The 22,622-nt window shown below is 43.8% G+C and overlaps 1 protein-coding gene and 1 long non-coding RNA gene across 3 annotated transcripts in view; one reads left to right on the top strand and one right to left on the bottom strand.

Moving 5' to 3' along the window:
• LOC139747673 (uncharacterized) overlaps positions 1 to 22,622 on the top strand; it is a 330,027-nt gene that overhangs the window by 182,696 nt on the left and 124,709 nt on the right. The gene's annotated exons all lie outside the window — the stretch shown is intronic.
• The window catches only part of LOC139747674 (uncharacterized), a 107,106-nt gene continuing 98,486 nt past the window's right edge, over positions 14,003 to 22,622 (bottom strand). The window contains exon 2 of the long non-coding RNA XR_011712442.1: positions 14,003 to 18,210. This is a non-coding gene — a long non-coding RNA (uncharacterized lncRNA). The remainder of the gene's footprint in view (positions 18,211 to 22,622) is intronic.

Genomic DNA, 22,622 nt, shown 5'->3' with positions numbered 1-22,622 from the left:
TTATCAGACACTGATAGGCTCTCCGTGGCTGGAATTATCGATGCCTACCACAACTGTAACTGGAATTAATTTTTGACTAACAACACCTCTCTCTCCCCCACTTCCTCCTCCTCCTCCTCCTCCTCTCCCCCTTATTTTATGATCTTTTCATTAAGCCATAGCCACTCTTAATAACACCTGCTTCGTCTAATTACCGCCTGCGAGCGAGCACGGCCTAAGACGCCTACCGTAATTTGCATAAAAAGTAATTTCGCAACAGTAATAACCTGCTGAGGGGTCTCTGGAGGCTGGCCGGGTGGAGGCCATTCTCGACCCCTCCCTACAATCACATCTGTTACCTCGGCCTTGGTATGCCTCATTAATATGCAAATGTTATGCACGACGCCTAAGACAGCGACGTGACGATAACAGAATGGAGACGTTGATAAGAGGAGAGAGAGAGAGAGAGAGAGAGAGAGAGAGAGAGAGAGAGAGAGAGAGAGAGAGAGAGAGAGAGAGAGACGGGCAGTGTGGGTGAAAGTACTGATAGGGAGAGGAGGTGAGGAACGATGATGAGGGTGATGGACGTAGAGGGAGACGCTGATGCCAAGGAATATGGAACGGAATAGACAGAAGTGGATGGTGATAATAGTGACCATCGGGACATAGTTGAATATATACTTTTTTAAGCCTAAAGGTTATAAGAGGATGTTATCACGATGAAAGTGAGTGATAAGGGGAAGAAAAAAATAAACTCAGTGATAGCAAGTGATAGAGTGAGTGATAAGGGGAAGAAAAAAATAAACTCATTGATAGCAAGTGATAGAGTGAGTGATAGAGTGAGTGATAAGGGGAAGAAAAAAATAAACTCATTGATAACGAGTGATAGAGTGAGTGATAGAGTGAGTGATAAGGGAAAGAAAAAAATAAACTCATTGATAGCGAGTGATAGAGGAACAGTTCAGGATTAATTAGACAAATGATGCTATCAAAGAGGGTTGAGAAGACAAGGCATGAATCATAATTAAGCGCGGGATTAGCCCCTTTGAACGTGGTGGTGATTGGAAAGAAACAAGTTGGGGAGACACTCTCACCATCCACGTCTAAGAGTAAAAGCTTAGTCTGTACAGAGGAATTCAAACAGCAAGAGACCACTGGGTCCATTCGAGGCAGCTTGTGTCAGAGGAAGAGATCTGAAACTCATACACCAGTGTTGTGGTAAGACGGGAAAGACGTGGATGTTTCAAAGAAAAGGTTAATCTAAACTTTCCGTGCTGCTGAAGATTGGCAAATCATATCAGTTGTGGATCTAGAGCTAAATCTTCATCGGGCCTGTTCGTAAACACATCTATGGGTGCTGCTTTCAACCACTATAATTGGTAGATCATTCCATTATATATATATATATATATATATATATATATATATATATATATATATATATATATATATATATATATATATATATATATTTTAACAACCGTGTTGAGCAGCGTAACTCCCGCATTAGATACGGCTTCGAGGAGACAAGAGGAGGCATTCCTAATTCAACGGCCACCTAGATCAACCACACAGGCCAATAGTACAGGGATAAAGAGAGAGTCCATAGATGAGGTTCTAATTCAGTTGATCCCATAGGTAAGGGATGGCGAAGGAGTATCAGGGAAGAGGTGGTAAGGTGGATGAGAGGGTAGGTAGGGGTAAAGGAAGAGGGTTGGATACCCATAGATAAACCATTAGCCTCTCACGTATCTATCGTGTATAGGGGGATGGGTCGAGCGCCCATAGATGAACCATGAATTAGTAGTACCAGTGTACCGAACTACGGTCAATTAAGGGGGGACTGAGTATCTATAAGTTGGTTATGAAGCGGTCACTCGTCCACCAGACTTGCCCCCTGTATGGTACTGTAGCAGTGGATAATGATAGAGGGAGTTGGGTAACTCACCTTTAGGTGACATGTCAACCATTCACATAGTAACTAGACTTTCTGTATGGTGAGGTAGGGGTGGATAATGGTAGACGAGTGGGTTGAGTAATCGTAAATGGACCATTTACCTGTCTCCCAGTCCTTGTGTATGGATGGACCATTTACCTTTCTACCAGTCCTTGTGTATAGATGGACCATTTACCTTTCTACCAGTCCTTGTGTATAGATGGACCATTTACCTTTCTACCAGTCCTTGTGTATGGATGGACCATTTACCTGTCTACCAGTCCTTGTGTATAGATGGACCATTTACCTTTCTACCAGTCCTTGTGTATAGATGGACCATTTACCTGTCTACCAGAGCCCCTGTGTGGTGGGTAATGTTGTGGTGGGTTGGATACCCATAGAGGACCATCTCGCCCTCACCTGGTCACCAGGACTTCGTGTATGGTAATGAGACGCGTGACGTTCTACTACCCCCGCCCGCCCGTCCACCACCTGCCACCCACCAGGTGCTGCCCCCGTGTGCCGCCCACTGTATACCGCCCAACGCGTACTTTTACCTACCATCCACCCTCTGACGTTTCATTCTATACCATCCACCACGCGCCGACTTCCACCACATGCCTACTCATGGCATCTCTACTTAACCTGGGGGCTGGGGTATGGCCTGCAACCCTTCCTCCACCTGTCATTCGTCAGGTACCAAAGACTTCTAAGCAACGCCCTTAGCGTCTTGCTAACCACGTCCCACACGTGAGGCATGAACCACAGACACTTCCCACCACGTGCTAACCACGTTCTACACACGCCGTTGGCCACCTGTCACGTGTCATTTGAGCGCCACTTCCCATGTGCCACGCACACCTTGTTCGATTACCAGGTGCCAACTGCCTAGTGTTATACAAGAGTACGCCATACCATCTATTGCCAGCAGTCCATCTTCTTCCCCCTCACCAGTTTTTTACACTTTCCCTCTTCTCTCCCTTCTCCTTCCTCCTTTCTTCCCCGCCTCTTACCTTTTCCACACCTTCCCCCTAAACACCCACACCTTCCCTCCCTCCAACTAGTCTAACCTACTCTACCTCCCTTCGTCTTAACCCATCCTTCCCTATTCCAAATCTATCCCTATGCCTTCAAACACCCCCTCCCATCCCTCTTTTTTTTTCCCCATCAAGAACCTCCTACGTTCTTCTCCATCTACATAGCTTAGGCTATAATGATGTTCTTACGATACTGGAGGCTATGATCTCGTCTCACATACTATGAGGTCTTCTGTGATCTGGAGTCGTCATGTTGTTCTCGAACGGGCCACAGACGCGGCTCCCTCACCTCACACACACACACACACTCCCTGTTGTCCCCTACTCCACCCACCGACTCTAGCCTACCTTACCGCTCCCCAGTCACCCCTCCTCCCTCCACACACACACACACACACACACACACACACACACACACACACACATACCCTCCCCATCCCCATCAACCCGGCCTGACACCCGCCCCACCCCATCACCCGGCCTGACACCCTTCCCCATCCCACGAACCTCTTCCCTTCCCTCCCTTCCCCAGCCTATCACCCGGCCTCACACCCTCCCTCCCTCCACCCCTCCCTCCTCACCCCCTAAACCCCCCCCGGCAAGGGTTACACGTGTCACGTGATAGCCTCAGACCACAGTACACTCCTTCCCCCAACACCACCCCACCCAACCCATCCCACTCATGAGGAATTTTTCCAAAAATGTGGATTGTGTGAGGACAATGGCGGTGATGAGATTGATATTATACCCCTCATTTCCCTCATCCTCGGGTATTTTGCTACGTATTAACCCTTTGTCGGGGAGTCAACCCTTTGTGGAGTGAGGACTGTGGCGCTGCAGCTGCCCGGTGGGCTACGGCGGTGCTCGGGCCTGGGGTCGTGTGTATCCCCTTGTGTTGGGCTGCGTAATAGAGTGGGTATTATTTATAGCCAAAAGGGTAATAGGGTGAATTATGTTGGTTTCCTGTTAACAACAAGTACATGGCCGTTATATATATATATATATATATATATATATATATATATATATATATATATATATATATATATATATATATATATATATATATATACTTTCAAGTACACATTTGTTATATAATACACAGTATATATATATATAGATGTATAAATAGATAGATGGATACATAGATAGATAGATAGATACATGAACAGATAGATAGATAAAAAGAGCAGGAGCGAGCGAGAGAGAGAGAGAGAGAGAGAGAGAGAGAGAGAGAGAGAGAGAGAGAGAGAGAGAGAGAGCTAAGAAGAGCTTGTCCAAAATCTTCAGCTCCTTGCCCCACCACCACCAACACCACCTCCTCCTCTCCAGCTCGCTCTACGCTCACCCAGTGCGCGGCCACAGTCCAAATTCGTGTTGGTCTCGACAGCTAAACACCAGCCTGACGTAAGCCACCACAATCTTGCTTATTCTCAGGATAAGTCAACAAAAGAACATCGCCTCACAATGGATCCAATCGTGTATGAGCGGCGCCACAATACGGCGAGAACCTCCTGAAAGGATTTCGACTCCATAAAAATGATCATCCAAAGTGATATGCTATAATCAAACAGCCATTGATTCCATATCGCGTGCGTAAAGTTGACAATTTTTCCCCAAAACGGATGAATAGGAGAGCAAGGGGGAGGGGAGGGGGACAATAGTTTACCCCTCTCACTCTCTCACTCTCTCTCTCCCTCCCACCCTCCTCACTGTACCCCAGTGGCAGGGGAAACCGCCCAACCCCACTACAACCCTCACCAGCCCATCATACTCGAGTCCACCCGTCCGACCCCATCATATCTACACCAGCCCCAACCCCCATGTACACACCAACCCTTCTCTATAGGCTACAACATGACATCCACCCTAAGCCCACACTGGACTTTGCCCCTCCAGCACCTCAGGTCTCCACACTCGCCGCAAAGACGTGGGCTGAAGGTGTTGATGCATGGACGAGTGGTGCCCTTTGCTCACCCCTTCGTCAGCAAGGACACACCTTCAGTAGTGCCCTTTGCCGTTACTTTCCTGTACCGTGGAGGTCCTTCCAGCGCCATCGTGCACTTGAAGCAAAGGCAGTTCCGCAAAATAACTACACTGAGGAATATATATATAAAAAAAAAAACTTCAGTATGCGCCCCCTTACACCATTTTCTTTCTCATCTTTTCAAAGTTCACCACCTGATGATTTTACCCTCTGTGAAAGATGTAGTAAGACCTGCCACATCTCCAGGACCAATTCCTTGCTTCATTGTTGTGAGAACAGCAGAAGGTACTAGGTTGTAGTAAGGTACTAGGTTGTAGACAAATGTAAAGGTACTAGGTTGTAGACAAAAGTAAAGGTACTAGGTTGTAGACAAAAGTAAAGGTACTAGGTTGTAGACAAGTGCAAAGGTACTAGGTTGTAGACAAGTGTAAAGGTACTAGGTTGTAGACAAGTGTAAAAGTACTAGGTTGTAGACAAGTGCAAAGGCACCAGGTTGTAGACAAATCTAAAGGTACCAGGTTGTAGACAAGCGTAAAGGTACTAGGTTGTAGACAAGTGCAAAGGCACCAGGTTGTAGACAAGTCTAAAGGTACCAGGTTGTAGGCAAGTGTAAAGGCATCAGGTTGTAGATAAACCTTAAGATATCATATTTACTTTGTACGCACCATCAAGACTCGTGAGAGACTAGATTGGCGTCAGCCAAGATAAGCTGTTGGACTTCCACACACCTTCTCTTCTCCTCTCTCATCCCTGCCCATCAGTTCATCAAACCCATTTCCTTATTCTTCTCTTTCCCCTCTATCTAGTTCCTCTTTCATCACTACGAGAGTCTGATAGGCTGCCTTGAATCGTTTGCATACGTGGGCCCCACTTATGGATTCATCTTGAAATAAACCTGTAACCCATGCGAGATATCCTCCTCAAAATTGCCACATACGCTGCAGTGAACAATCTATTGTCCCATATCCACATCGGTCAGAAAACGTGTTATCAGGGACTTGTGAGGCGTGGACCCCGATACCCACCCACCACAGAAGTCGAAATTTCTACGGCGTATTTTCGAAATATCAGACGAAAGTTTCCGAGGATTGAGAAATGGATGGATTGCGTCCATGAGACTGGCGTTTTCTATTCATCATCTAGTGATGTGTCATTCTTTCATCATCTTTGCTACTGTATATCTTGATTATAATTCATCCTTTTCCGCGTTCTAGAGCGTCTTCGTGTGTGTCTGTCTGTGTTCACGTCGGTTTGTTTATATGGTGTGTACGTGCGTTCGTGTATATGTGTGTGCACAGGTAAGGGTATATATATATATTTTTTTTTTTCATACTATTCGCTATTTCCCGCGATAGCGAGGTAGCGTTAAGAACAGAGGACTGGGCCTTTGAGGGAATATCCTCACCTGGCCCTCTTCTCTGTTCCTTCTTTTGGAAAATTAAAAAAAAAAAAAAAAAAAAAAAAAAAAAACGAGAGGGGAGGATTTCCAGCCCCCCGCTCCCTTCCCTTTTAGTCGCCTTCTACGACACGCAGGGAATACGTGGGAAGTATTCTTTCTCCCCTATATATATATATATATATATATATATATATATATATATATATATATATATATATATATATATATATATTCCTTTTGATCCACGGAGAAATGAAACACAGTAAGTATATATATATATATATATATATATATATATATATATATATATATATATATATATATATACTAATTGGAAAGGATCACAATTTTGCGCGTGATCAAGATATTCCTATGAGTCCACGGGGAAAATGAAACACGATAAGTTCCCAAGTGCACTTTCGTGTAATAATCACATCATCACATGTTTACCAAATGGCGTTGTAGCTTCGTCTCTTCGATGTATATCAACTGACTTATACTTCTCTCTTGTGTCTCCCCTTATATATATATATATATATATATATATATATATATATATATATATATATATATATATATATATATTTTTTTTTTTTTTTTTTTCATACTATTCGCTATTTCCCGCGATAGCGAGGTAGCGTTAAGAACAGAGGACTGGGCCTTTGAGGGAATATCCTCACCTGGCCCTCTTCTCTGTTCCTTCTTTTGGAAAATTAAAAAAAAAAAAAAAAAAAAAAAAAAAAACGAGAGGGGAGGATTTCCAGCCCCCCGCTCCCTTCCCTTTTAGTCGCCTTCTACGACACGCAGGGAATACGTGGGAAGTATTCTTTCTCCCCTATATATATATATATATATATATATATATATATATATATATATATATATATATATATATATATATATTCCTTTTGATCCACGGAGAAATGAAACACAGTAAGTTTCCAAGTGCACTTTCATGTCATGATCACATCATCAGAGGAGTTACAAGAAAGATGTATAAGTCAATTGATGTACAAGTAATGTCATATTTCTTGTATCTTCCCTGATGATGTGATCATGACACGAAAGTGCACTTGGGAACTTATCGTGTTTCATGTCCCTGTGGATTAGGAAGAAGAATTCACTTGATCATACGCTCAATTATGATCTTTTCTAATTCTAATATATATATATATATATATATATATATATATATATATATATATATATATATATATATATATATATGCAAAACGTTTTTGTGGGGTTTTTATTTTTCACACATCCAGTGTCTTTTGTATTAAGGAAAAATAATAAAACTCCATTCCATTCATTATACGTTTATTGTAAACAAGGCCTTGTGTTTAGGGCCATGCATGATTAACATCGATCCCTTGATATCATGTGTACCAACAGTGTCATCTATATATGAAGGAATTCATTCTTTCTTGGTATAGGAACCTCACAATCGCTCTTTTGCCTCGAGAGAGAGAGAGAGAGAGAGAGAGAGAGAGAGAGAGAGAGAGAGAGAGAGAGAGAGAGAGAGAGAGAGATTAGTGTGCTATCGTTCAAAATTTCCCTAGAATACGGCACGACTTGCTATACCACACAATGTCGAATCTTATATAATGAAAAGGGAAATATAGATTCTGTATTACGAATATAAAGAGGATATAATCATTTAAAGCCACATTGCCGAAATAGGATAAGAGTAATTCGTAATATGGGTAATAAGGATAATCAGAAATCAGTCCCTTAGCTTATTAAGTCGAGAGGATATTACGAGAAAGTAATTTTAAATAACCCCATTATCGCCTGGCCGATTATCCGTCGGCCATACTGTCCGTTCGGCCAAGTTTCGGAAATCCACAAACTCCCCCAAAATCGGCCCAATAAGGGTGGCTAATGACTCCCCGCCGGCGTGCTATTGGCTAGCCTCCGGAGGGGTACCCCAGTGGCCGAGCGGCGATTGGCTGGGAGGAGCGGCGGCGGGTGTGGCGTGGGAGGTGAGGGGGAGTGCGGGGGTGGTGTTCGTGGACGGTCTACCCTCACGTGCCCACCATACACACACACGGGGTTGGTTCACGTCAGCTGCTGACGACGACGACGACGAAGGAGGAGGTGGAAGGAGCAACGCCCTTTTGGGCCATTCTGGTGCTGGTGTCCACCTCGGGGTCGTTGTGTTGACAACGGCGGCCACTACAGAGGGCGCCCTGGTCTCTCTGTCTGGCTGTTCTAACTTTGTGCTTCGGAGTCGAGTAATCCCGAAATGTAAATATTCCTGTTTAACACGCAAAACTTTCGATTATCATCTTATATATATTTGTTCATTCATTCTTATACTTTGTCGCTGTCTCCCGCGTTAGCGAGGTAGCGCAAGGAAACAGACGAAAGAATGGCCCAACCCACCCACATACACATGTATATACATACACGTCCACACACGCACATATACGCATATATATATATATATATATATATATATATATATATATATATATATATATATATATATATATCTTTCAAACTATTCGCCATTTCCCGCGTTAGCGAGGTAGCGTTAAGAACAGAGAACTGGGCCTTTGAGGGAATATCCTCACTTGACCCCCTTCTCTGTTCCTTCTTTTGGAAAATTAAAAAAATATAATGAGAGGGGAGGATTCCAGCCCCCCGCTCCCTCCCCTTTTAGTCGCCTTCTACGACACGAAGGGAATACGTGGGAAGTATTCTTAATCCCCTATCCCCAGGGATAATATATATATATATATATATATATATATATATATATATATATATATATATATATATATATATATATATATATATGTGTGTGTGTGTGTGTGTGTGTGTCAATGAGGCAACACTTCATAAAGTAACAAGCCCTGGGAACAGAGATGCACTGGGGTTCAAGTCGCCTCTCCGTTTATACTCAATGGGACAGCGTTCCCGAGAGGAGAATGTAATCGTCTCAAGTGCAGACATCACGAAAAAAAAAAAGTATGTTGATACTTAATATGTCAAAGGGATCAAGACGTGAATAATAGCTATACAGACTTCCACGTGAAAGTAATCTATAGCCTAGCGAGTGTCCCAATGCATAGAGGCTTTTGAGTGTTAATCATAGGATCAAATAGGTTTAATAATAGCTATACAGACTTCCACGTGAAAGTAATCTATAGCCTAGCGAGTGTCCCAATGCATAGAGGCTTTTGAGTGTTAATCATAGGATCAAATAGGTTTAAGATGGCATAGTATAAGTGAAGGAAGATTGTTGTAACTGGTTGTGAAAATTGCATTCCTTGCTCCTTCTTGTTACTTCCCTTCGTTCCTTTATTCCTTAAAGAAACCTTTTTTTTCGTTGATTATGGAAATTCTTAAGAATTTCGTATTCATCATCTTAACGAAGGACCTTTACCGAATAGCTAAATGCGTGTACTTATCGTACTTCAAAATGAATGGTGGTAATACATAGGACTTTTAAAAGAACGTTAGCAATACATAGGACTTTTAAAAGAACGGTAACAATACAGAGGCCCTTTAAAAGAACGGTAGCAATACATAGGACCTTTAAAAGAACGGTAGCAATACATAGGACATTTAAAAGAACGGTAGCAATACAGAGGCCCTTTAAAAGAACGGTAGCAATGCATAGGACTTTTAAAAGAACGGTAGCAATACATAGGACTTTTAAAAGAACGGTAGCAATACATAGGACGTTTAAAAGAATGGTAGCAATACATAGGACCTTTAAAAGAACGGTAGCAATAGAGAGGACTTTTAAAAGAACGGTAGCAATACATAGGACTTTTAAAAGAACGGTAGCAATACATAGGACTTTTAAAAGAACGGTAGCAATACATAGGACCTTTAAAAGAACGGTAGCAATACAGAGGACTTTTAAAAGAACGGCAGCAATACAGAGGACCTTTAAAAGAACGGTAGCAACACAAAAGACCTTAAAAAAAAAACACGGTAGCAATAAAGAGAACCTTTTAAAAGAAAGGTAGCAATAGAGAACCTTTTAAAAGAAAGGTAGCAATACAGAGGACCTTTAAAACGGTAGCAATACATAGGACATTTAAAAGAACGGCAGCAATACAGAGGAACTTCTTCCTCGGCAATGTTGATGGCGCGACCAGGTTACCAGGTACTAGGAAGCCTGTCAGTGTATACGAGAAGGGAGGGAGGGAAGGCGGTGCGGTCGCCCCGACCGACTCGTGAGCCTGACTTATACATCATTTCCCCAGCTCTTCAACTCCCTGAAGGAACCGAAGCCCCCTTGACAAACCCGAAAATGGCATCCCGGAATGACGATGATATTGCCTACGCCTTCTGACCAATCCCGGTCAAAATGAGCAAATATTCCACTCGGCTGAAGATGTAAAGCCGACCATTCACTGCTCCACCTCGCGCTCTACACTGCTCTGAAATTCTTCTTTTCAACCACTAATGACGTCATTTTAAAATTACATTATTCTGATTCGAAGGTTCATCCCTCAGGGTAAAAGGGTCCTTGTCCCCCCCGGTATTAAGAGTCAGTCTCGCCCGTCGTGCCGGTGGGGACACGAGATGTAATGATTTTGAGGCGTAATATGCAATTTGGAGCGTCCGCTGGCCACAATGGACTGCGGGGGACACATCGAGTAGGCGGCGGTGTGGCCACGTCAGCTGCTGGCGACGTGGCCACAATAACACCCGGGACGCTGGCCACGGACGCAGCGAGGAGGAGGCCCCCCCCCCCCCCTACACACACACACACACACACACACACACACACAGGGACGTCACCCACCTCTGCATCCACCTCACTTGGCATCACTCCTTTACTTCTTCCTTCATTCTCTCAATGCCTCGCTGGATATCTCCTTTATTTTCCCCTTCCGTTCCCTTTTGGTCTCTCCTGTGGTATGATGCAATGATTCCTTGTTTTTTTTCCCAGGAATGCCTCCGAGTTTAGGGTACGTACATCAAAACACAGGTCAGGCTTCTCATCTCTTTATTCTTTTTGTGTATCCAACAGCACAGATGTCAGAACGCTTACAGCTTTGTCCAGAAGGGATCTGTTTTGGTTAGTCATCAGAGGAATGAATGAATATAGTGGGGAAATACAGAGAGAAGAATGACAGACAGAGACGAACTACTTGTCTTTTAACCCTTCGGCTCTGACTCCCTGGGGAGGCTACTTCAACAGTACCTCAACACACTGCAACCCACAGACACCACAATACTGCACATGTCTCCTTATTACCCCCACATACACACCTCCCTCCACTGACACTAACTTAGACATCTCTCTCTCTCTCTCTCTCTCTCTCTCTCTCTCTCTCTCTCTCTCTCTCTCTCTCTCTCTCTCTCTGACGTTTACCAATCTTCTTCTCAGAACTGTAATTCTTATCATGGAGACAATCGGATGCTAGCTAGGCATAGGGAAATCAAAAGACTTAGATATACGTATACAGAGAGAAAGGCATAAATATAAAAAAATAGTTAAAAAAAATAGTTGATATTCCTCAAAGCTTTAAGATGAATATTGAAGTCCTTTTTTTTTCTTAGGCGTAATTGAAGATATTCACCGAGGCATCATTTAAAGCCTTATACGTGCTAACTGTAGTGAAAATAGCAAAAAAATCATTCTATTTGGCATAATCTACATTCATACAACAACGAATGATAACAATGATCGCTTTGCTTTCGTATATAATCCCAAAATAAAACTATGTCTCACAAATATTTCCACTTTCAAGATCGACAAATGTTCACGTGCCTTTTATTGAATTTTTAAAAGTACTAATTCATTAAGGAAACTACTACGAACAATATTGTGTCCATACTCAAAATCTTTCATAATAGAGAATTTGCTTCCAACTTAAAGGTGTTTCCGAATGGGCGTCAGCATATTGTCCTCGTTGCCAATTGTCGACAAATGGATTAATAAGTCAGAAAAAAAGGAAGGAAAAAGCAGCAGGGATTCCAACCCCCCTCAAACAGTTGTACAATACGATCGATTTTCTTTTTTTTCCACACACACAACGGTCGTCATTAGTGTGAAAAACAATATATATATATATATATATATATATATATATATATATATATATATATATATATATATATATATATATATATATATATTCCTTTAAGTCCACGGCGAAAATGAAAAACGATAAGTTCCCGAGTGCACTTTCGTGTAATAATCACATTATCAGGGGAGACACAAGAGAGAAATATAACAGTCAGTTGATCTACATCGAAGAGACGAAACTAGGACGCCATTTGGTAAACATGCGACTGTCCTAGCTACGTCTCTTCGTTGTATATCAACTGACTGTTAAATTTCTTTCTTGTATCTCCCCTGATGATGTGATCATTACACGAAAATGCACTTGGGAATTTATCGTGTTTCATGTCCTCGTGGACTCATAGGAATATACTTGATCACGCGTTCAGTTGTGATCCTTTCCAATATATATATATATATATATATATATATATATATATATATATATATATATATATATATAGATCATGACTGTGGGTGTAACGAGATGTTTGCGACCATCAAGGGAGACAAAATTTCAGATATTTTCTCCTCATTTTCTGGACCAATTTTTCCTTAATGAACAAATGTGTTGACGTCGGTGTTCAGCAACAGCCGCCGACGTAAGAAGCGGGGGAAAGGCAACCTTTGACTTTAAGTATTAGAGTTATGTCAGTATTGAGGGGGGAAAAAACGAGTCTTATGTCAAGTGATATTAAAGGTGTTCTCTTGATCGGAGGGGTTTCAGTCATTACGGACGATGGGAGAAAGGGTGCAAGAAATTACAAGATGTTTCTTCGGCCTTATTTTTTTTTTTTTTTTTTTCTATAATTCTCTGGGGGTCCAAATTCGTACTTCCGGTTGGGCAAGAGGTTAGCGTTTCTCTTTTTTTTTTTGGGGGGGAAAGGGGTTGGTGGGGTTCAAGTGGAATTATACGCCTCTGTAGCTCCGACCTGCTGTGTGCAGTGAGTCTTGCAACAGTGTTGATATTCAGTGCCGTAGTAATGAAGTTTCGAATGTCTTGTCGCTACCGTTCATGCCAAAACACACACACACACACACACACACACACACACACACACACACACATATATATATATATATATATATATATATATATATATATATATATATATATATATATATATATTCCTATGAGTCCACAGGGAAGTGAAACACGATAAGTTCCCAAGTGCACTTTTGTGTAATAATCACATCATCAGGGGAGATAAAATATATATATATATATATATATATATATATATATATATATATATATATATATATATATATATATATATATATTTATATATATAATGACCAAATTATTCGCCATTTTCTTTCGAGAAAGATGACTCATCACCTCACTGCGTCCCTCCGGGAATCCAAAATGTCGAGGTCTTCGCTTTTATGATTAGCTTTTGGTTTTAAGGTCCCATTTTCCCTCGTCTGAGAAATTAATGAAACGTCACGACCCACAGGGAGCAGCAGAGGGGAAGGGATGGCTATGGCAACCATGGGGGTGGGAGGGGGAGGGAAATCCGTCTCTTGCATGGCAACACTCAACGTATCTCTTTTATGGCCTTCCCTTGCCATATATATATTCCACATCTCCTTTTTTCTCTAGTTGTGTTTAATGGCTGTTCGTGTGTGTGTGTGTGTGTGCTTAACCCACCGAGATTTTTTTTAGCAGGTTTGATACGGATGGTCGTCAGATGATGTTGACGTACGCGTTGAGATATGGGGTGAAGGAGAATGAACGGTGAAGTGAGTGGAAATGGTGCGTATCCCTGGACAAGAGAGATGGGCGCTGGTAGGGGGATGTGCAGTGTGGCTCGCTGCCCTGCCCCTCGCCCTTGCCCCCCTTTGGTGATCACTCAGCTGGTGTCACCATGTGTCACACTACCACTACCTCCCTCCCTTTCTTCGCCCATCCTGCCGACCGCCCACGCCTGAGGGATGGGCGTGGCATAAAAGCACTCGTCATGTGCATTAGACCAGGCCGGCCCAAAGACATTACACTAAGTGTCGAAAATGGGGCGATCCTTCACATCCCGACGGCCGCTCCCGAGGGCGAGGGGGGGAGGAGGAGGAGGGGATAAAGAGCAGGAGGAGAGAGAGAGAGAGAAAGAGAGAGAGAGAGAGAGAGAGAGAGAGAGAGAGAGAGAGAGAGAGAGAGAGAGAGAGAGAGATGAAGCACTGGGGGGGATGTTACAAAGAGAGAGGGTTGAGGCTAAGGGGGGCAGGCGAGTGAGGGAGTGGAAAGATGATAAAGACAAGAACACAAGTGAGATAAAGATGCAGGGGAGACGTGAGAGAGTCAGTAAAGAAGATGGCAATCAGCACAAGACATTAAGATAAGGGGAAATAAACACAGTAGTAACCTCAATAAAGAAAATGGATGATTATAAGGGGGAAGCATCGCTAAGACTGGCTGGAGAAGGAAAGGTTGGCTGTGGTGTCAGATGAGAAATGTTTATGTAATGACCTCCTGTGGAGGAAACACCTCCCCTGGTGGGTTGGCTACGTGAGAGCAATCAATCCCTCACCTTCTCTGCGATTCGTAAGGTACTCAAACTTAAAACATACGGACGAGACTTTCCAACTGTGATTAGCATTGCAGTAACTGTTTGTACGCGCGCGTGTGTGTGTGTGTGTGTGTGTGTGTGTGTGTGTGTGTGTACACAGATGAGAATACGTAGAAATATTTACGTTACAGACATGTGTGCACTGTAGCCCAGATGTACACGAATGCGTGGGGGAACACGAACTCAAGAGTCAGCCAAGCGTAGATTCGTCCCGTCCCTTATCGTTCATCTGACTTGGCTTCCGCTTTAAAAGTCTCCAGCTTAAAATCTCTCGCTTGTTAAGGTGGGGAATGGACCCCTTGCTTGCCCGACACGAGCAAGCAATAGCGGGAACCTCTTAGGCGAAGCGAGTCCGTCTCTTAACCCAGGCTCGTCCATTATCGTCACCCCGTGTGTGTGGTAGGGAGTGTGTCAACCACCACATCTTCCCCCTCACCCACCCTTGACGTACAGCGCACCATACGCGTCGAGAGAGACTGGGCAAATAAATCAGTTCCCTCTCTTATTCCCATAAATATCTCGTCTTCGGGACTTTTACAAGGGATGGCGTTGATTTTGCGAGACTAAAACAAGGAGTTCCCAGTGTTTGCACTGTGTTCATCATTATGTAACGTTCATCCCATCATACTGATTCGAACGTGCAACGTTGTGTGAGGGAATGTGTTTTGTGGTGTAGTGTTTGCATCAGGCATGGTGGTAGACAAGGGGTGACTCATGTACCTTTGAAGGAGCGTGTTTGTACAACTACAGAGTCTTATGACTCGCCATGGGTATGTGGTTACTACTTGCGATTTCGTTTTTGTGTGTTAGAGGGAGCGAGTTTTATACTTGCACTACTTCGTCTCTTAACTTTGTGTGTGTGTATATATATATATATATATATATATATATATATATATATATATATATATATATATATGAAATGTCTTTACTCCTGTGTGCGTATTCAAACACACACACACGAGCTTAAATTCAGACGCCCATTTATCGTCTATACCCCAAGGGTAGGATGAACACCTGGGTTGGGTGCAGGAAGTCTGCCACATACAAGATTCGAACCCATGTGGATTCGACCCCAGTCTATCCCGTGCTGACTCATGGTCGGTAACACTAACCACTATACCACAGAGGCCCATGTATGAGCATGTGTGTGTATGTGTGTGTATGTGTGTGTGTGAAAGTACGTACATCTATGAGTGTATGAGTACGTGCATGTTCGTGCGAGTGTGTCTGATCTGTATGAGTGTACGTCCACATGCATGAGGGTATGTGCATGTGTGTCCCTGCCCGTCCTCACTTGTCTGTGAGACAGCCGAGAGAGAGAGAGAGAGAGAGAGAGAGAGAGAGAGAGAGAGAGAGAGAGAGAGAGAGACTGTGTATACATGTGCATGAACACGTACAACGTATATGTACTATATATAAATGCACTACGTAAGTTCATAGACGACTACACTCGCCTGTGTGCGCACACACACACAGCCAAGATATTCTCAGTCGAGAACTACCCCCCTGCCTCACCAGGACCTAGCAATGAGCAGAATAGTATTATCTTGGCCCACACACCATTACCAGAGGAGACCAAACACAATGAAACAAACATCGACTAATAGGCAAATATCATTAGATTCCATTATAAGCTCCTTTTCTTTTTTTTTTTTTTACCCCGAGTCATTTTATTCGCTTCCTTATTTTTCTCGCAATTAGTCAAATTGGGGGTTGCGTTCGGGGTCGGACAAGCCAACTCACATCTCCAAAAACTGCTCGATATTTTTCTTTTTTTTCTTTTTCCTTCCCCCTCCCTGACCTCGGCACAATTACGAAGATTAATTGGGTAGACCGTGAGGTGGTCCCTGTCAGCTGCTTTGCCATGGGATTCACTGGGAATGTTTAAGATGGAAGGGAAGAGAGTGGCTACCGACGAGTAACCTATTGGCGGAAAATCTGACGGTGGCTCGCGCCAGGCGTTCGCTGCAGCAGAAGGAGTACCTACCTATATCCTAATGTCGAGTCTTTACCATCAAGCAAGAGAGCGAAGGAGCTCTGAAAGGATAGTACAGAGTCTTGTACCCTCTCACGAGTGGTGAAGAAGAAACTGCATTTGATATAAAGGCTGGGATCTTTCCTGCCTTCAACTACTCTCCACTCGCCACGCACCTGATGCCGGAGCTGGTGAGGGGCCCAAAATAAGGCATGACGATTCGTCATTACCGGGGAAATACTCGTATGTCCTGAAGACCAACTTCTACGACGTAAGAAATGGCACAGGTATAAGAGAATCAGCATAGACGAAGGAATCTAGAAAGAACAAGACGAAAATGGGACACAAGAGACATTCATGATGTATCTATAACAGCACAAATGTAGAATAACACCCTCGGTTCCCACCAAGCCTCAGAGAAGCCCTAAGCATCCTTCGATATCCACAATGAGCAGAGATGTTAGCTTAACTAATCCATTTTTCTGTATAAGTATAAACAAACAAACAAACACACAAACAAACAAACACACACACACACACACACACACACACACACACACACACACACACACACACACACGCCGAAAATAAAGCACAAAAAAACACATCGTACTATTCATATACTTTAGTAAACATACACCGTACATCTACCAGAATATTTAACCACTGCGCCCCCCTTAACATAGAACCCGAGCCATTTAGAAAGGTAGACATCATCTTTACACTCCACAACAGTCTGTTGCTTCTCCACTTTTTACCTTCCCTGTTAAATCCCTCCTAACGACAGCGGCAGTGTGGTAGTGGGGACATACATGGCGGTCGTTGGGACAACGGAGGCAGAGTGTGGACTCATACGGCGGCAGTGGGGCGGCGAGAGCAGCGAGGAGTCGAGGCGGGGGTCAAGAGCTTGGGCATTAAGGCCGTACATCAAAGTCGTTACGGCGAGCCACCAAAATGGATTCACTACTTACACTGATGAAGCCTTTTTATCTCTTTAACTTTGTCCCATATGAGGACGATTACCACGGACGTCCGTGGCAGAGAAGAGGACGAGGAACTCCAGACCTTAAGGCAACAGGGCAAAGATTTCCTTTCGGCTCCCGAGAGACATTGGTGGTATACATCCCTCCGCGCCGAGCGTTGTGACGCGGTCCCTCTCGATGGTGACCACTGAGGCTGTGTCCGCACAGGATCCCATAACATCCATATAAATATCTATACACACCGACGTCCAGCGGATTCCACTGCGATACATCTTCAGTACAATACAGCACGTCTCCAGCAGCGTTCCTGATGTACGGAAATGAAATCATGAGGGGAGGGAGAAGCAGGGAAATACACACATATATATATAAGGGTTGTGGCCAGCCGAAGTGGAGCGGCGGCGGTTGGCAAGGTCCAACATTGTCAGTCAGTCTGATGATCTGATTGAGTGACGCGCGCGCTGCCAGACGTACCGCCGCTCAAACCTGACATTGCGAACATGAGTCTCTGCTCCCAGCACTTCCTCACACTTTAAAGGATTTTCCCAGTGCGTTTAAACGCTCATATTTCGGGGCCTCTGCCAGAGGGAGACGGAATGCGAAATAATGATGCGGGGAAACCATAAGACTCGGTCGACAGGTTGTGAGGCGAAGGAACGAGATAATAGGGTATCGGAGTGAGGATTGGCAGCGGCGTGGGGACACGGCTCACCACCCTGAGGTTTGACCATATGTGACGAAATTGAAAACGAAACAAATTGTCAACAATCTTTTTTTTTTTTCATATAACGGCAGAGCCTACGTGAGATCTGTAGATGTGCACATAGTTTTTTTTATGAGGTTGTTATAATGTGTGTTCGTTGACCACGGAAGATTTCGTAAATAGAACATGCTATACTTGAAATTTGTGCAATCGACATGGGATCTTATACAGTAGGTAACATTTTTATGGAGTCTGTTCACTTTATAGGGACAAGGCGTGTAAAAAAAAAGATCGACTAAAAATTGAGCTACGGGAAGGCACCATCCATTCATATTCAGTCGTATTTTTTTCTTAACCAACAAACTCCAGAAATAAGACTAAAAATCCTTCGCTACGGTACGGGGCCACATGTTGCCAAACCTACCAAATCGCCTGTCTTATTCCTATTGCTATCAGATATTCCTTTTTATATCAGCTGTGTCTCAGAAGTTAACTCTTCCCTTGGTGACGATAGTTTAATCACAGCGGCATGTAGTATACCAATGGAATGCGTCTTTGGTTCGCACAGCATTATATTTGACCTTTCCCCAACACACACACACCCAACACGTCAACAAAAGCACTTGACGCTATTCCAAAATATAATATATCCCATCCAAGCCAGCGGATAAACAAAAAGTAATCAGTTTCTCATTACTGATATGCAAACTCGAGCAGATATGTGCTCGAAAATCTCACCAGTTGGTCACCTTTACAAGTGATACGTACGAATTAAATGCTTCTATTATGTTCTTGAGATATCGTGCTAATAGGAATGCGTTCAACAACGATGGGAAATGGTGAACGTAATTACAATCACCTACCCCTTTGAGCATAGCACATTTTCCATCTGGAATATTCTGGAATTCTTATCCTCTTTTCTTTCTTTCTCCCGTTTCTTTTGTCTATATTTCTGTTTTATTAGAGATTCGGCCACGATGAAGAATTTTGTCCATGACTTGCTCCTTTTGTCACTGAATATCTCACTGTCATAAACAAAGCACGAATGCAGATCCCAGTCACTCCTCCACCATCTCACAGCATACAATCCTCACACGATGCATTGTGGACGGCTGCGCTCGGCCACACAAACGCCCTTTCGCGCAGTGCTCATTGCAACAGACGTCAACGAAAAAGCACATAACACCACTGCGCGATATACTCCCACACCAACCCTTACGTAACCAATCGCTAACCTCATCACATTCCACTGAAGTGACCAAAAGAGATAAACCAACTTCACAACATAGCGCTGTGCTATAATCACCCACAAAGATTCGTCTCTTTTTTAACCCCTTTCCATACCTGCCTCTGTGACCTTCCTCCGCCTCCTTCCCTCATCCTCTCCCAACCAAACCACGACGGGAGAGTTCTCTCATATGCAAATGACCCGACAGTCACATCACAGCACCACAGCACTACACAAACAACAACAAATATGCTGCATTATAGCGGGCAATTAGAGCAAATAGCATACTCAAAACAGAATGTCTGGTTCCTTACGAAAATCCACCATCGTTCCCATTTTCAACCCTTAACGGACGTGAACCCGACTTGTACATACCCGCACATAAACCAAGATGTGTTCAGCACTTCCACTCAACCAAACCATATATTACATACGACACACATAAGACATTCTTTCTCCCCATCTCCATTCCAGATCATAAACATGAGCATAAATGACAGAAATGAACTAAATCGCCCCACAACACAACAGCACCAGTTTCGGACGAGAGAATTCCTTATGCAAGAGGGTGCAAGGCATGCAAGGGATAGAACGAATTGGAGCGATGTGGTATGCAAGGGACGACGTGCTCGTCAATGGGCTGTACCAGGGTATAATAAGCGATTGGGGGAAACCACGGATACATTTGAAACGCCTGTTTGTGGATAGGTGGTTCTAGTCTCAGTGCATTATACATGACAAGTAGAACATGGATGCGAACGAACGAGGCCATTTCTTCGACTGTTCATGGCGCCACCTAGCGAACGCGGGAAACGGCAAACAAGAATGAAGGATGGGATATGTATACAGTGGTCTGTTGGGCTGGTGGTGATCTTTTAGAAGGAAGATCACTGCCCTTTCGTCCGCCCTTCAGGAAATCGAATTTCTTTATGTCTGTCCAGTATCTTTCTACTTTTTTCCCCCTATTGTGATGGATGGTTGCGAGATGCTGTTGGTTGTAGTTCAGCTGTGACGCAACGGTTACGAGACGCTGCTGGGTGTATCTTCGTTGTGACCTGATAGCTGTGAAATGCTGCCGGGTGTATATGGGTTGTGAAATAATTGTTGTGAGATCCTGCTGGTTTATCTTGGTTGTAAGATGTGTTGGTTGTACATTAGTTGTGACGTGGTGGCTGAGATACTGCTGGTTGTACCTTACATGTGACGTGACGATTGAGTTACTGCTGGTTGTGCATAGGTTGTAACGCGAGGGTTGTGAGATCCTGCTGATAGTGTGATAGTTGTGACGGGAAAGTCTGGAAGCGATGACTGCATTCTTTTAGGTTGTGATATTCTGGGTCTGTAGGTTAGACGTGTTGGTTGTCAAGGACCATCTGTTGTGGACTAAGTTGTAAGATCTTCTTTATGTTGTGTACTGTCGGTTGTGTTTCGTCAGTTGTTGACTATTACCCGCGATGAGTGAGTTCAACTTGTAATGTATCAGGTATCGTATTAGTTGGTTGTGTTGAACCAGTTACGTTGGTATGGTGCGTTAGCTGTCACGCCGTTCCTGTAGTCTGTGTTACACCAGTTAGGTAAGATATGGTGTGTTGGCATTTTACATCCTTTTAAAGAAAAACAAAATCGGACTGTACGTTCCCGATTTGGAAGAAAGCGTTTGACACCATCCCCACATGGGAGACTGTTAATGAAGATACATCTCCAGTCAGGAACAAAGGGAGGAGGGAGACTCCTTCGATGGCTAGAAAATCACCCTAGTGGAAGGGAAGAAATGACGGATGTTAGAGGGCCTCGAGATGGGTTGGAAGTCACAAGCATTCCGTAGGGCTCGGTGCTGAGACCCTTGCTCTGATCTGTAGTTAAACCTTGCTACAAGGGCTGGGCTTATGCCTAGAATCCCTCGCGGGTGAGGGAGGATTATAGAGAATGCTGAGAATTTCGACAACTTGCTAAGGCGGACTGAAACAGACTTTCGAACTGGTCTGATAATGTGGTTTAGAACAATCCGCTTAATTAAATGTAATGAGGGTGGGACACAGTGAGTGAGGGCTTCTCACAAACTGTTACCTAGCATGAAGGACGTTGCAGGATACATGCTTAAGAGGGAATCAAAGGGGTCGATACTGTGCATGTGTAAACTCTACCGTCCGTCAGGATTTTTCTGCGTTTGTGTATATGTGCTTATATCTATTTGTGTGTGTGAATGCGCGGGCGTTTGCGTGTCTGTCTGTCCGAATTTATTTGTATTATCTCATTGAGAAGAATAGTCTTATACCTCAACGAAAACGTGCGGTGGGCGCTGTCTGTCTGTTTGTTGACCCAACACCAGCCTTACAGTGGCTGGCCGATCCACACATGACGTTAGGCCTCGGCCATTTACCTGTCCTGAAAAAAGGTCTATCATCTTTCCCATTTCTCCAAGTCTTAATGAAGCCTTTATATAGCTTGTGAGGCTCTGGCCAAGGGTGGTGAGGGGACGGAAGGACGTGCCTTGTTTTGAAGAGAAGGGTCCTGGTAATGGGGTTGGGAGGGTCCCATTAGTGAGGAGGGAGTGACCTGGCAGTGGAGTGGGAGGGGCCTGGTGGTGAAGGTTGGGAGGGGTAATGGCAGCAGAGTGGGAGGGTCCTGGTAGTGAAGGGGTCGTTTCTAGTAAGGGGGGGATGTTAATGGGGAGAAGTGTGAGGATCCTGATAGTGGGAGGGGAGGATCCTAGTAGTGGAAGGGGAGAGGCGTGGTGGTTGAATGTGGGAAAGGTCCTGGCAGTGGAAGGGGAGAGGCCTAGTGGTGA

The sequence above is a fragment of the Panulirus ornatus genome, chromosome 69 (genome assembly GCF_036320965.1).
Source record: "Panulirus ornatus isolate Po-2019 chromosome 69, ASM3632096v1, whole genome shotgun sequence".
NCBI classification, from domain to species: Eukaryota; Metazoa; Arthropoda; class Malacostraca; order Decapoda; family Palinuridae; genus Panulirus; species Panulirus ornatus.
This window is presented reverse-complemented; position numbering and strand designations above follow the sequence as displayed.